At 37.3% G+C, this 13,605-nt stretch overlaps 1 long non-coding RNA gene across 1 annotated transcript in view; it reads right to left on the reverse strand.

Annotated features, from left to right (window-relative positions):
- Nucleotides 1-2,839: 2,839 nt before the first annotated feature.
- The window catches only part of LOC127482892 (uncharacterized), a 436,536-nt gene continuing 425,770 nt past the window's right edge, over nt 2,840-13,605 (reverse strand). The window contains exon 3 of the long non-coding RNA XR_016232585.1: nt 2,840-13,221. This is a non-coding gene — a long non-coding RNA (uncharacterized LOC127482892). The remainder of the gene's footprint in view (nt 13,222-13,605) is intronic.

Genomic DNA, 13,605 nt, shown 5'->3' on the forward strand with positions numbered 1-13,605 from the left:
TACATTTTAAGATATAAAATCACTACTTTTAGGTTGATATGCTTCTTTTTTTTTTTTTTTGACAGGCAGAGTGGACAGTGAGAGAGAGATACAGAGAGAAAGGTCTTCCTTTTATCCTACTTCCATTCTTATTTCTTTGGATCTGATGATAAATAAAACTTCCTTGTTTGCTGCTATTATTCTATGTGTGTTTTATTGCGTTATTCAGTTTTAAATAGAAGTTCCTAGTCAATTGCCCTCTCAGGTGCACCAGCAGGAAGCTGAATAGGAAGTGGAACAGCCAGGACCCGAACCAGCACCCATATAGGATGCCCAGCATTGCAGGCAGAAGCCCCACCCGCTATGCCACATCTCTGCCCGCAGGAAATCTTATTGATTGTTGTCTTCTCTTTACTCTTAAGCATGTTCTAAGAATTAACTGACAAAACTTGTTGATTTTATTTCTTCAAGTGCATTGTCACTACTGTCATAAGATTCCTCTATAGCAATTCACATTGTAACACACTACCAAACACATAGTCATGAGGCCTTGTTGTAACAGTGTACATCTTTCAGGACCAGCATTTTGGCACAGTAAGTTATGTTTCTGCTAATGTAGCTGACACCCCATCTTGGAGAATGGGTCTGATACAGCTTTCTGCTAATGTACCTAGGAAGGCAGAAAACAATGACCCAGAATATTGATTCCCCAGCTGCGCATGGTGTTTTTGTATTAAATTGAGTATTATATTCAGCTTTCCACAGTGAAGTCAGTGATTGGTTTTCTGAGTGTAGGGGGAGCAGACACAGATTTGAGAGATCTGTAGCTACTCCCTCAAGTAGTTTAGGGGCAGTGGTAGTTTTGCAACAAGATCCGAGAAGTGAAATTAATTAGTAATAAAAAGAAGTAGTTTTAATACAGAGCAGTATTACAGAATGTTCCTCCTAATAACCTAATAACTTGATAAATAACTGCTCCAAATTATGGAAAATTCACATAGGTCATGATGGCAAATGATTTTTAATATAATTAGGTGTAGCGTTTCTCTCTGTTCCTGTAAGATAATAGATAAGCATCTTTTTTAACAGATTCCTAGAGAATTATTCCACCCCGTCAGAGGCTATTGTACAGAAGTTGGTGATTGGTCCATCTATGACGTAGAACTGTGATACTTAGCTATTACCAGACGAACAAGTGACTCAAAAGAAAACCCCACAAAACCCTTAATTCAACCATATTAAAAACAAAATATACCAGGTCCATTTTGTGGCATAGTGGGTAAAGCCTCCACCTGTAACGCCAGCATCTCATATGGGCACCAATTGAATTCCTAGTTGCTTCATTTCCAATTGAGTTCCCTGCTAATGTGCTTGAGAAAGCAGCAGAAGATGGCCCAAGTGCTTGAGTTCCTACCCATGTGGGAGACCCTGAAGAAGCTCCTGGATGCTGGCTTCAATCTTTCCCAGCCCTAGAGGTTGCAGCCATTTGGGGATTAAAGCAGAGGATGTAAGATTTCTCTCTGTGTGTCTCCCTCTTTCTCTATAACTCTAATTTTCGAAAATATTAAAAGAACATCAAGTATGTAATATATATATTTATATATCTACTTGAAGATCTTAAAGATTTTGAAACACTGTCAAATTATATTTAGCCTTTAATCTCATGGAAACTACATTAGTAAAGTCAAGATTAAATTTCATGCTTCTGCATTTAGAAAACAAACCAAAGAAATAATTTTCTGAGTAGATGAGAATTATATAAATAACATTGAATATAAATATAAATTGTACTCCTGCAAAATATAGCAATTGTTATAGCACAAAAGCAGTAAAATTTTCTATTTTAATATGGAATATCAAAACTTCATGTGAAGAAAACAAGTCTGACAATCAAAATCCAATAAATCAAGGCGGGGCCAGTATTGTGACATAGCCGGTAAAGCTGATGCCTGCTACACCAGCACCCCATTTGAGGATCAGTTCGGGTCTAGGCTGCTCTACTTCTGATCCAGCTCCCTGCTGTGTCCCTGGAAATTCAGCAGAATATGGTCCAAGTGATTGGGCTCCTTCACCCATATGGGAGATCCAGAGGAAGCTCCTACCTCTTGGCTTTGGCCTTTGGCTGGACTTTGGCCCAGGCCTGCCATTGTCTCTCTCTTTTTTTTTTAAATATTCATTTTATTTATTTGAAAGAAAGGGCTACAGAGAGAGGCAGAGACAGAGAGAGAGGTCTTCCATCTGCTGGTTCACTCCCCAGATTCTGCAACAACCAGAGCTGAGCCAATCTGAAGCCAGGAGCCAGGAGCCAGGTTCCTCCTCCAGTTCTCCCATGCGGATGCAGGGGCTCAATGACTTGGGCCATCCTCTACTGCTATCCCAGGCCATAGCAGAGAGCTGGATGGGAAGAACAGCAGCCGGGACTAGAACCGGTGCCCACATGGGAAGCCTGCACTTCAGGCCAGGGAATTAACCCACTGCACCACTCCAGCCCAGCCATTGCCCTCTTTCTCTCTCTCTCTTCCCCTCCCCCCTCCCTCTCTCCCTCTCTCCCTCTCCCTCTGTGTGTATGTGTCTGTATGTGTGCCTTCCTCTCTCTGTGTAACTCTAACTTTCAAATAAATAAAACCTTAAAAGAAATCAAATCATTTTCAAGTGATCATGTAGACAGGAAATCATTATGGATTATTCTGTTTGGAGCCAGGAGTCATCAGATTATAATAGTATTCAAAATCCAAAAGTAAAAGAGTGGAATATTATCGGATAAAGAGGAATTCGCAACATAATAGCGACACAGATTAAATGTAAATATAAAAGTTTGAAAACCCAGAGAGTACAGTGGAGACAGTGGATCATCCACACAGAATTTATTTCTCCTTTCTGAATTTGTTGCTGTCCTAGTAACCATCTCTTCTTCCCAAAAAGACTTGTTATCAGAGCAATCTATTCAAATACAACTTTAAGGTCTGATCTTGGTGGTAATTAGCTATTTCTCTCCTTGACTCTACATTTGGATCATTTAGATTTTTTTTTTGAAGAAAACAAAAAAGTGCTACAATCAGGATCCATCCCAAATACCACACTTAAATAAGTAAGAAAACAAGACATATGTATTTTTAATCTCCTTTCCTCTACAAGCTCTTTTTAAAAATTTTATATAATAAATATAAATTTCCAAAGTACAACTTTTGGATTATAGCAGCTTTTTCTCCCCATAACCACCCTCCCACCAGCAGCCATCCCATCTCCTGCTCCCTCTCCCATCCCATTCTTCATCAAGATTCATTTTCAATTATCTTTATATACAGAAGATCAATTTAGCATATATTAAGTAAAGATTTTAACAGTTTGTACCCACACAGACACACAAAATATAGAGTACGGTTTTAGTAGTACTTTTACCATTAATTTGCATAGTACAACACATTAAGGACAGAGATCCTACATGGAGAGTAGGTGCACATTGACTCCTGTTGTTGATTTAAATATTGACATTCTTATTTATGATGTCAGTAATCACTGGAGGCTCTTGTCATTAGCTGCCAAGGCTATGGAAGCCTCTTGAGTTCGCCAACTCCAATCTTATTTAGACAAGGCCATTATCAAAATGGAAGTTTTCTCCTCCTTTCAGAGAAAGGTACCTCCTTTTTTGATGGCCCATTCTTTCTGCTGGGATCTAACTCACAGAAATTTTATTTATTTATTTTTTTTATTTTTTGCCAAAGTGTCTTGACTTTCCATGCCTGAGAAACTCTCAAGGGCTTTTTAGCCAGATCCGAATGCCTTAAGGGCTGATTCTGAGGCCAGACTGCTGCTTAGTACATCTGCCATTCTATGAGTCTGCTGTGTATCCTGCTTCCCATGTTGGATCATTCTCTCCTTTTTAATTCTTTCAGTTAGTATTAGCAGACACTAGTCTTGTTTATGTGATCCCTTTGACACTTAAATCTACCATTATGATCAATTATGAACTGAAACTGATCACTTTGACTAGTGAGATGGCATTGGTACATGCCACCTTGATGGGATTGAATTGGAATCCCCGGTACGTTTCTAACTCTACCTTTAGGGGTAATCCGAGTGAGCATGCACCAAATTGCACATCTCCTCCCTCTCTTATTCCCACTCATATTTAACAGGGATCACTTTTCAGTTAAATTTAAATGCCTAAGAATAATTATGTGTTAATTAAAGAGTTCATTCAATGGTTTTAAGTAGAACAAAAAAAGGAATAAAATAGTAAGTTGTTCCTCAACAGTCAGGACAAGGGCTGATCAAGTCATTGTTTCTCCTAGTGCCCATTTCACTTCAACAGTTTTCCTTTTAGGTGCTCAGTTAGTTGTCAATGATCAGAGAGAACATATGATATTTGTCCCTTTGGGACTGGCTTATTTCACTAAGCATGATGTTTTCCAGATTCTTTCATTTTGTTGCAAATGAGCAGATTTCTTTTTTTTTACTGCTGTATAGTATTCTATAGAGTACATATCCCATAATTTCTTTATCCAGTCTACTGTTGATGGGCATTTAGGTTGATTCCAGGTCTTAGCTATTGTGAATTTAACTGCAATTAACATTAAGATGCAGACAGCTTTTTTATTTGCCAATTTAATTTCCTTTGGATAAATTCCAAGGAGTGGGATGGCTGGGTTGTACAGTAGGGCTGTATTCAGGTTTCTGAGGAATCAGTTTGGGACTTACCACCAACCAGGTACATCAGAATCTGTGAGCCTGACAATGGAACACAGTGATTTTTTTTAATTTAACACTCTCCTGTTCAAACTTATGTACAGAGAAATTTGAGAAGCACTTTCTTAATGTGGCACTCAATCTCCGTACATAGAGGTCAGTTTAGAATAGAATATATGACTCAAAATACATACCTAAACATACTAATAATGAGAATCACTGATAGCTGAAAGAAAAGAAAGTTTTTATATCAGGAGAACTAGATTTTGGAATCAAGCTGTCAAATATGGTAGCCACTGGCCATAGGTAGCTATTTGGGTTCTGAAATGTGGCTATGACAACTGAGAGCTGGAATTGCTAGTTTTAGTTTATCACATTTTTACTCTTGGAAAATGTTTATTTTAGAATATTCTTCAGAATATAAATCCATTTTCTCAACTGTATATTTTATGAAACATGTATTTACATACAAATATACTTAGCATGAAAAGTAATATAAAATGTCTCAATAATTTATGCAAATTTTGCAATGGAATAAGATTTTTAATCTATTAAGTTAAATACAACATATTACTAAAATTAATTCCTGTTATCTTTGCTTTCATTATAAGTGATAACAAGAAAATTTTAAATTTAATATTTTTGGTTAATGTTACACTGCTCCTGGACTTCACTGTGCAAGTATGGGTGATTATAAGGCATTCAGTGGGCATCTTGTCATCAGCATGAGACAAAAGCACAGAGTATGGGAAAGTCAAACTCGAAAAGAGAAATAACAAACCTTTCTGCAAACTGCTGATTTTGCCAGGCTACCTGAAAATTTCAGTTACTTTTCCATTCTTTCTGAATTACTTATCTATTGCTGCTTAACAAATTATCCCCAAAATAGTGGTTTAAAACAATGATTGGTCTGACACTGTGACACAGTGGGTAAAGTCACCACCTACAGTTCTGGCATCCCAGATGGCATTGGTTCAAGTCCCAGCTGCTCCACTTCTGATACAACTCTCTGCTATGGCCTGGAAAAGCAGTAGAAAATGTCCCAAGTACTTGGGCCTCTACACCTGCATGAGAGACCTCGATGAAGCTCCTGGCTCCTGGCTTCAGATGGGTGCAGCTCCAGCCATTACAACCATTTGGTGAGTGAACCAGCTTATAGAAAACTTCTCTCTCTCTCTCTTTCTCTCTATAACTCCACCTATCAAATAAATAAATAGATGTATTTTTTAAAAAAAAAGATATTCATTATTTTACAATTTCTTGGAACATGAATCTAGACAAACCTTATGAATCTTGACTGGTTACCTGTGCCTCAATGTCTCTCACAAAGTTGCAAGCAAGGTGTAACCAAGGCTTGGTCTCACCTGATAGTTTGACTGGGGAAAGATCTTCTAAGACTACTTATATTTTTACTGTCAGGGTTTGGTTCTTTATACAATGTTGGAAAAGAACATTAGGTCTGGGGCCTGCATTGTGGTGTAGTGGGTTAAGCAGTGGCTTATACAAACCACTATCCCTGCTCAGCTTCTGATGCAGCTCCCTAGTAATTCACCTAGCAAAGCTATTGAAGATGATCAAATACTTCTGCCATTGCCAGGAAAGTGTTCCTGGCTCCTGGATTGGCATGGACCACCCTTGCTGTAGCAGCCATTTGGGGATTGAATCAGTGGATAAAATATTTCTTTCTCTCTCTCTTTCTCCTTCGCTGTGCATTTTCTCTATCACTCTGCCTTTTAAATAAATAAATCTAAAAAAGAAAGAGCTTTTAGTTCCTAATTGACGGTTGGCCAGCAGGCACCCTACGGCCTTTGTTGTGTTGTCTCCTCTGCACTGGACAGCTTACAACATTGCAACTGTTACCTCAGAGCTAGAAAGCAAGTGAAGAAATAAAATGAAGGCCCAAAATGATAGATAGTCTATTACTTTTCCATATTCAGTTCATTCTTAGCATTAGATCTAATCTATACTTCAATGGAGTGAATATGAGAAAGCACAAATCATTAACACCATCTCAGAGACTTCCTGCCATTGTTCTTCATGCTCCCTATCTCCAAGCTCAGAGGTAATCACTGTTCTGATATTGGAAAATAACATTTATAGTTAATTTTTATTCTTTTATCTCAAATCATTACAATTATAATGTTACTAGGTTTTCTAAGGTTTGTTTATACACATATCTATTTGGTATTTATTTTTCTGTCTTAACAGAAAATTAACACATAACATTGCATGTATGAGTTACATTCATGCTGAATGTAATTGTTGATACTGGATCATCTAACTTACAATTTACTTCCTATGTAGTTATATTACTAAATGAATAAGCCACACTTTATTTATGCCTTCCTCTTCCAAGTAATATTTTCTTTTTTGCTGCATGTTTATTCAAATACAATATTACAAAATATATTGTCATAAATTTTCCTGTGCATCTATGAGACATTCTATTTTCTAAGATTACTTGGGTATTAAATGCATACAACTTCAAATGTGTTATATATTGCAAAATTGCTTTCTAAAAAGTTACACTAATTTGTGATCTCAACAACAAAGTTGTTAGTTTTTATTTTACTAACACTAAAATCATTGAGATTAACTACATTCTTTCTCTTTGATGGTTATAAAAATTGTACTTTATTATGGTATTAATTTTCATTTTCCTGATTACTCCTGAAGTGGCTCATATACAATTTACTTAAACATGTGAGTTTTTGAGGCTTCAATGTGTGTATACTTTGTCTCTTCTCTAATTAGCTCTTTATGGTTTTATTTATTTAATCACTGGAGCATTGTATGTACTCCTGTTACAAAATCTGTATCCAATATATGGGTGATACATATTTATGCCAATTCACAATTTGCTGTCTTTTGGTTATGTATTTTAATCATACAAAGACTAATTTTAATGTATTACTTTCATTACTATATTTTTAATGATTTATAGCTTCAGATCCTGTTTAAGGAACTGTTACTACCCCAAACTCATAAGTATATTCTCTCATTTACATTCTCCTTCTACTACACTATCCACTTATTTCTATTTGTTAAGATTTATTTCATGTATTTGAAAGACAGCAATAGAAAAGGAGAGAAAATGAAAGACAGAGATATTCCACCCAATGGTTTGCTGGTTTGCTTTCCAAATGGTAACAGACAGAGCTGGACCAAGCTGCTGCCAGGAGCTGAAATCTCACCTGTGTCTCCCAAGTGGATGACAAGGGTCCAAGTACTGGGAGCATCTTCTGCTGCTTTCCCAGGCACACTAGCAAGGAACTGGACTGAAAGCAGAGCAGCAAGAATTTAACCAACAGTCTGAAATGGTATGCCAGCGTGGCAGGCAGTAGCTTAACCCTCTGTGCCACAACACCAGCCCCCACTTGCTTTTTAGTTGTTTGCATCAGTATTTCTTGGCATTTTGTAACAGGAGATGTTTTAGATTTACCTTAGTCTGTCTTCTTGCCTGAACCACAGACAATCCAACTTAACTTTTAAGCCACTCTGTAACTTTTTAAATTACTTGCAATTAAAATAATTCATAATGAAATAAGATACATGAAAATAAATATTTTAATAAATTTATATATTATTAAGATATACTGTTATGCTGTGGTAATGAATTCCAAAACCCCAATGAGAAAGATTTATTCCCCCATTATGCATGTCTCCTTATGCATAGACTCATGCAGGTGGAGTGTAAAATCAGAATCAAAATGGAGTGAGTGTGGCTAAAAGCTAATTGCAGATCTCTTGCTTTTGTACATATTAGCTTTGCTTGTTAATGTCTAAGGGTGTATCTTGTGAAACTATTTGGGCCCAAATTCCCAGGAACTAGGTTGACCGAAATGTGTCCTTCACTGTTATCCTACAACCATATATTGAATCTGTTATTGGGTTTGTTGTTGTTAACTGTTATCTTACAACCATATTCTGGTTTTACTCTTTATTGTTCACTGCATACCAGGGGTCCAGTTCAAAACTGTGAGTCCTAGTGGACAGAATACTATAAAAAGCTGTGTAACCTGCTGTTGGGGGCTGCACTCTGGTAAGGAGTGTCGGTCCTGATCGGTGGCCAGTCCCAATCGGTTACCTTGCCTTTCATTTGTCTCTCATTTGCTTCTCATTTTGAATAAATTTCATATGTGACTGTCACTGGTTTTTGTAACATTCTATTTTAGCAGACGAGTGAATGCAGCAGGAGGAGCATATCATAAAATTCCTGACTTTGGCAGAGGGAAGAAGCATAATGGAGAAACAAAGTTTTGCCACTGGGATTTTGGAATTTATCACCAAGGCATAGCCTAGTCTATCTTGGTAATATGTAAATTGATACAAATTAGGTGAGAATTCATGTCTATATCATAATAGTTTTTTTTTGTTTTGTTTTGTTTTGTTTTTTACTTTTGGCTTTACTTTTGGATCTGTTCCCCATATTCTCACGCCCCAAGAAAACACAGCAGTAACTATCTGGAACATTGCCAGTTGCCAGGTAGAGGAACCAACTAGAAGGTAAATCACCCTTGACCTGAGCTCTGTCAGCCTTGGTCTGACACATCAATTTCACACACATTTCCTTTTAGTTGGCTTCCTCAGAAGTGATGGCTCATGTGAGAGTGACATCATTAGTAAATAATAGGAGCCGAATCCACAAGTGGGAAAGGGAAGTAGGACCAAATTGAAAGGAACTCGCTAAGTTTCTACTAGCAAGTAAAGTGCCCTAAGGGTGAATCTAGCTTCATCATCAGCGCAGCTCTGGAGGCTGGTGAGTCAATCCCAAATATTGTCCTGACCAGAGGGCACAGAACCTATGTGACTACACCCCTTCCAGGTCAGTTACTCTTTTAAGTTTTTCATTGCAAGGCTGTAAAATTCCATGTTTCTGGGATGTAGTGCACCTGAAAAATCACATATCTGGATTTCCTCAGCGAAAACCTAAAAGCCATTGTAAACACAGTGAAGGATTTTCAGGGGTAGGAGGAAGGTACATTGATAACTAACACAAAGGCACATTTCAATGGCTCTGAACACACACATGTACACACATACACACATACCCACTTATGGAGAAAAGCAGGTGTCATACTGTGACATTAGCAGGAGGAAGAACTGGCAATAGTTAGTGAATGACACTAATGATATCCACATTGAAACATGGGATAAAATAGTTCAATTTTTCTAAGTTTACTTGGGCAAGAAAGCAGTTATAGGATCAGGCAACATCCCAGACAAAAGATAGTTTGTAATGCTTCCCACCCCAATATATGTATGGGTTGTAATTACAGTAAGAGAAAAAAGTGACATACAGAAACAGCCAGATTGCTTGCAGTTGGTGTTTGCTTTACATGATCACGCATTAGCAGCTTTCAATTTCTTTTTAGTTGGAAGCTCAACTATTATGATCATGAAACTCTATGGTTTATTACAAGGGCATATTCTTCAATTAAATTACAATTTCTTTCATGTTAAGTTAGTACAGTTTGCTATATATGATGACTTCTTTAGGTCAAACTTAGCATTCACATACAAAGGCTGATTTGACTCAAATTTGTTTCAGAAAGAAATATAATAAACACTTTCTTAGTGGAACATTATGGGATAACAAGCTGCTTCCAATGTGTCCTGGAAAGCTGAAAGGAATAATTGGAGGAGATGGAAGACAGAATGAAGAAAGATGAAAGAAAATAAACAAGGATTGAAGAAGTGTTTTATTAAACTTAAAAGTCCTTAGGGGACCTGCACTGTTGCCAATTGGCTAATCATCTGCCTATGTCACCAACATCCCATATGAGTATGAGTACAGGCTACTGTGATTCAAATCCAACTTACTGCTAATATGCTCAGGAAAGCAGAAGAAGATAGGCCAAGTACTTGGGCTCTTTGCATCCATTTGGAAGACCTAGATGGAGCTTCTAGTTCTTGGCTTCAGCCTGGACCAGCTCTGACTGTTGTAGCCATTTCAGGAGTGAACCAGTGAGTGGAAGATCTTTCTCTCTATCACTTCTTCCCACCCTCATCCCTACCTTTCAAAATATATAAATGCATATTTCAAAAATAATAACAAATAAAAGTCTTAGAAATGTATACTTGCTGATGTACTAATATGAAAGGTGAGTTTGAAGATATACAAAAGAAGAGATAATAGATAAGAGAAAGTTTTATATGAAACAGAGAGTGAAGTCACTTGTGTAGGAATAGACTTTGTTTTTAGCAAGGTGAAGCAATACTATTTCGTATGTAACAATAATTGAGCATGCAAATAAACCTACAGACATGGGGGAGGGAAGTAAGGAAGTGCTCAAATGTTGGCACCCTTTTTGCTCTGAATTTAAAACACCAAGACATATCCTGAAAGAGTGGAAAGAAATCTGGGTGTAAAAATAAATTTGAGGTAGATCCAGAGGGGAATGTACAAGGTGTGCCCAGGTTTATGATGAGGGATGTGTGACAAAAAGGAGGACCTAGATAGTGAGTTTGAAGTAGAATCAATCCACACAGTTACTCTGTGCATTGAGCATTTCTGGTACTATTGCAGAGAAGATTGTTGTAGAGTCTGGGCACAACATTTAATAGGGAAAATTGTTTAATGCTTTTGACTAGTAAGTTATTAACAGGAATTATTGTTTTGAAGTCTTGTAAGAAAATAACAAAAGGCAAGAGAAGGTGGAGCGACAGGGAGCATAGGTTAAGGGCTTTATCTGAACAAAAATCATCAAGAATAAAAATAAATAGAATAAAATATTAGAAATGAAAGAAATTTTAAAAAGAAAGGAAAGAAATTGTAAACATGTACAGTATTGAGTTTCTTAATTTGGGTATTCTGGCATTTAGAGGATAATAATATGGACTGTATGATCTCAAACTGATGATAAAATCAAGAGGTTAAGGTAGGTTTTGAGTAATTAATTTACATGTAAAAATTGATTGAGAGGCAGGCATTATAGCTAAATAGTTAAGATGCTGCTTAGGCCATGCACATCCGATAACACAATGCTTGTGTTTAAGTCACTCTGCTTCTAATAAAACTTTCTGCTAATGTGCACCCTGGGAGACAGCAGATGAATGATGAAGTACTTAAGTTTCCACTACTCATATGAAAGATCCAGATGGAATGCCTGAATCCTGGGTTCATTATGGCACAATCCTGGCTGCTGTGGGCATTTAGGGATTGAATCAAGGAATGGAAAATCTTGGTTTCTGTATCTCTCTTTCTCATCCTATGAAATAAATAAGTAAAAAAAATTTAAAAAAAAAAGGAAATTGGTTGAATTACTATAAAGAGTTATATGCCAACAGATTGGAAAATCTAGAAGAAATGGATAGATTTCTGGACACATTCAATCTACCAAAATTGAATCATAAAGACATAGAAAACCTGTTGAATCAGTAATAATGATACCCAACAAAGAGCCCAAGATCGATGGTTTCACTGCTGAATTCCACCAAGCTTTTAAAGAAGAACTACTTCCATACTTCTGAAACTATTCAAAACAATTGAAAGGGAGGGTATCCTCCCAAACTCCTTCTAGAGGTCAGCATTATCTTAAATCCAGAACCAGAAAAATATACAACAAAGAAAGAGAACCATAGACCAATATCACCAGTAAACATAGATGCAAAAATAACCAACAAATAATAAAATACAAAATAATTAAATCCAACAACACATAAGAAAAATCATTCACATGGATCATATGGGATTTATCCCTGGCATGCAAAGTTCAAAATATGCGAATCAAATTGAAGAATAAAAACCATATGATTATCTCAATAGATATAAATAAAGCATTTGATAAAATATAGCATCCTTTCAAGATTATAACCTTAGACCCTTAAGCTAATTGGGTATAGAAGGAATATTCCTTAACACAATGAATGCAATATATAACAAACATGCAGCCAGCATCTTATTCAATGAGGAAAAATTGGAAGCATTTCCACTAAGATCCAGAAACAGACAAGGATGTCCACTTTCACAATTACTATTCAATATAGTACTAGCAGTTTTAGCCAGAGCCATTAGGCAAGAAAAGTAAATCAAAGAGATATAAATTGGAACATAGGAAGTCAAATTAACCCTGTTTGCAGATGACATAGTTTTATATATATACAATATTACATATTAAATAAATATATATAACATATATATTACATATATATGAACATATATATGTAAGAACAAAAAGGCTCCACTATGAGACTATTGGAACTCATGACAGAATTTGATAAAGTTGGCCGGCACCGTGGCTCAATAGGCTAATCCTCCACCTGCGGCTCCAGCACACTGGGTTCTAGTCCAGGTCAGGGTGCCGGATTCTGTCCTGGTTGCTCCTCTTCCAGTCCAGTTCTCTGCTCTGGCCCGAGAGTGCAGCGGAGGATGGCCCAAGTCCTTGGGCCATGCACCAGCATGGGAGACCGGGAGATGCACCTGGCTCCTGGCTTCGGATAAGCGTGGAGTGCCAGCCACAATGCGTGGGCCGCAGCGGCCATTGAAGGGTGAACCAACGGCAAAAAGGAAGACCTTTCTCTCTGTCTCTCTCTCTCTCTCACTGTCCATTCTACCTGTCAAAAAAAAAAAAAAAGAAGAAGAAGAATTTGATAAAGTTACAGGTTATAAAAATATCATATAAAATTCAATAGCCTTGAGGTTGGCACTGTGGTGTAGTGGGTAAAGCTGCCACCTGCAGTGCTGGCATCCCATATTCAAGTCCCTGCTGCTCACTTCAGATCCAGCTCTGTGTTATGGCTTGGGAAAGCAGAAGATGGCCCAAGTCCTTGGGCCACTGTGACTGCATGGGAGACCTGGAAGAAGCTCTTGGCTCCTGGTTTTGGATCAGCCCAACTTTGGCTGGTGCAGCCATTTGAGGAGAGAACCAGTAGATAGAAGATCTCTTTTACTTTGTCTCTGCCTCTCTGTAACTCTGCCTTTCAAATAAATAAAATAAA

Source organism: Oryctolagus cuniculus, chromosome 4 (genome assembly GCF_051225735.1).
Source record: "Oryctolagus cuniculus isolate XC-2025 breed Fujian yellow rabbit chromosome 4, ASM5122573v1, whole genome shotgun sequence".
Classification (NCBI taxonomy): domain Eukaryota; kingdom Metazoa; phylum Chordata; class Mammalia; order Lagomorpha; family Leporidae; genus Oryctolagus; species Oryctolagus cuniculus.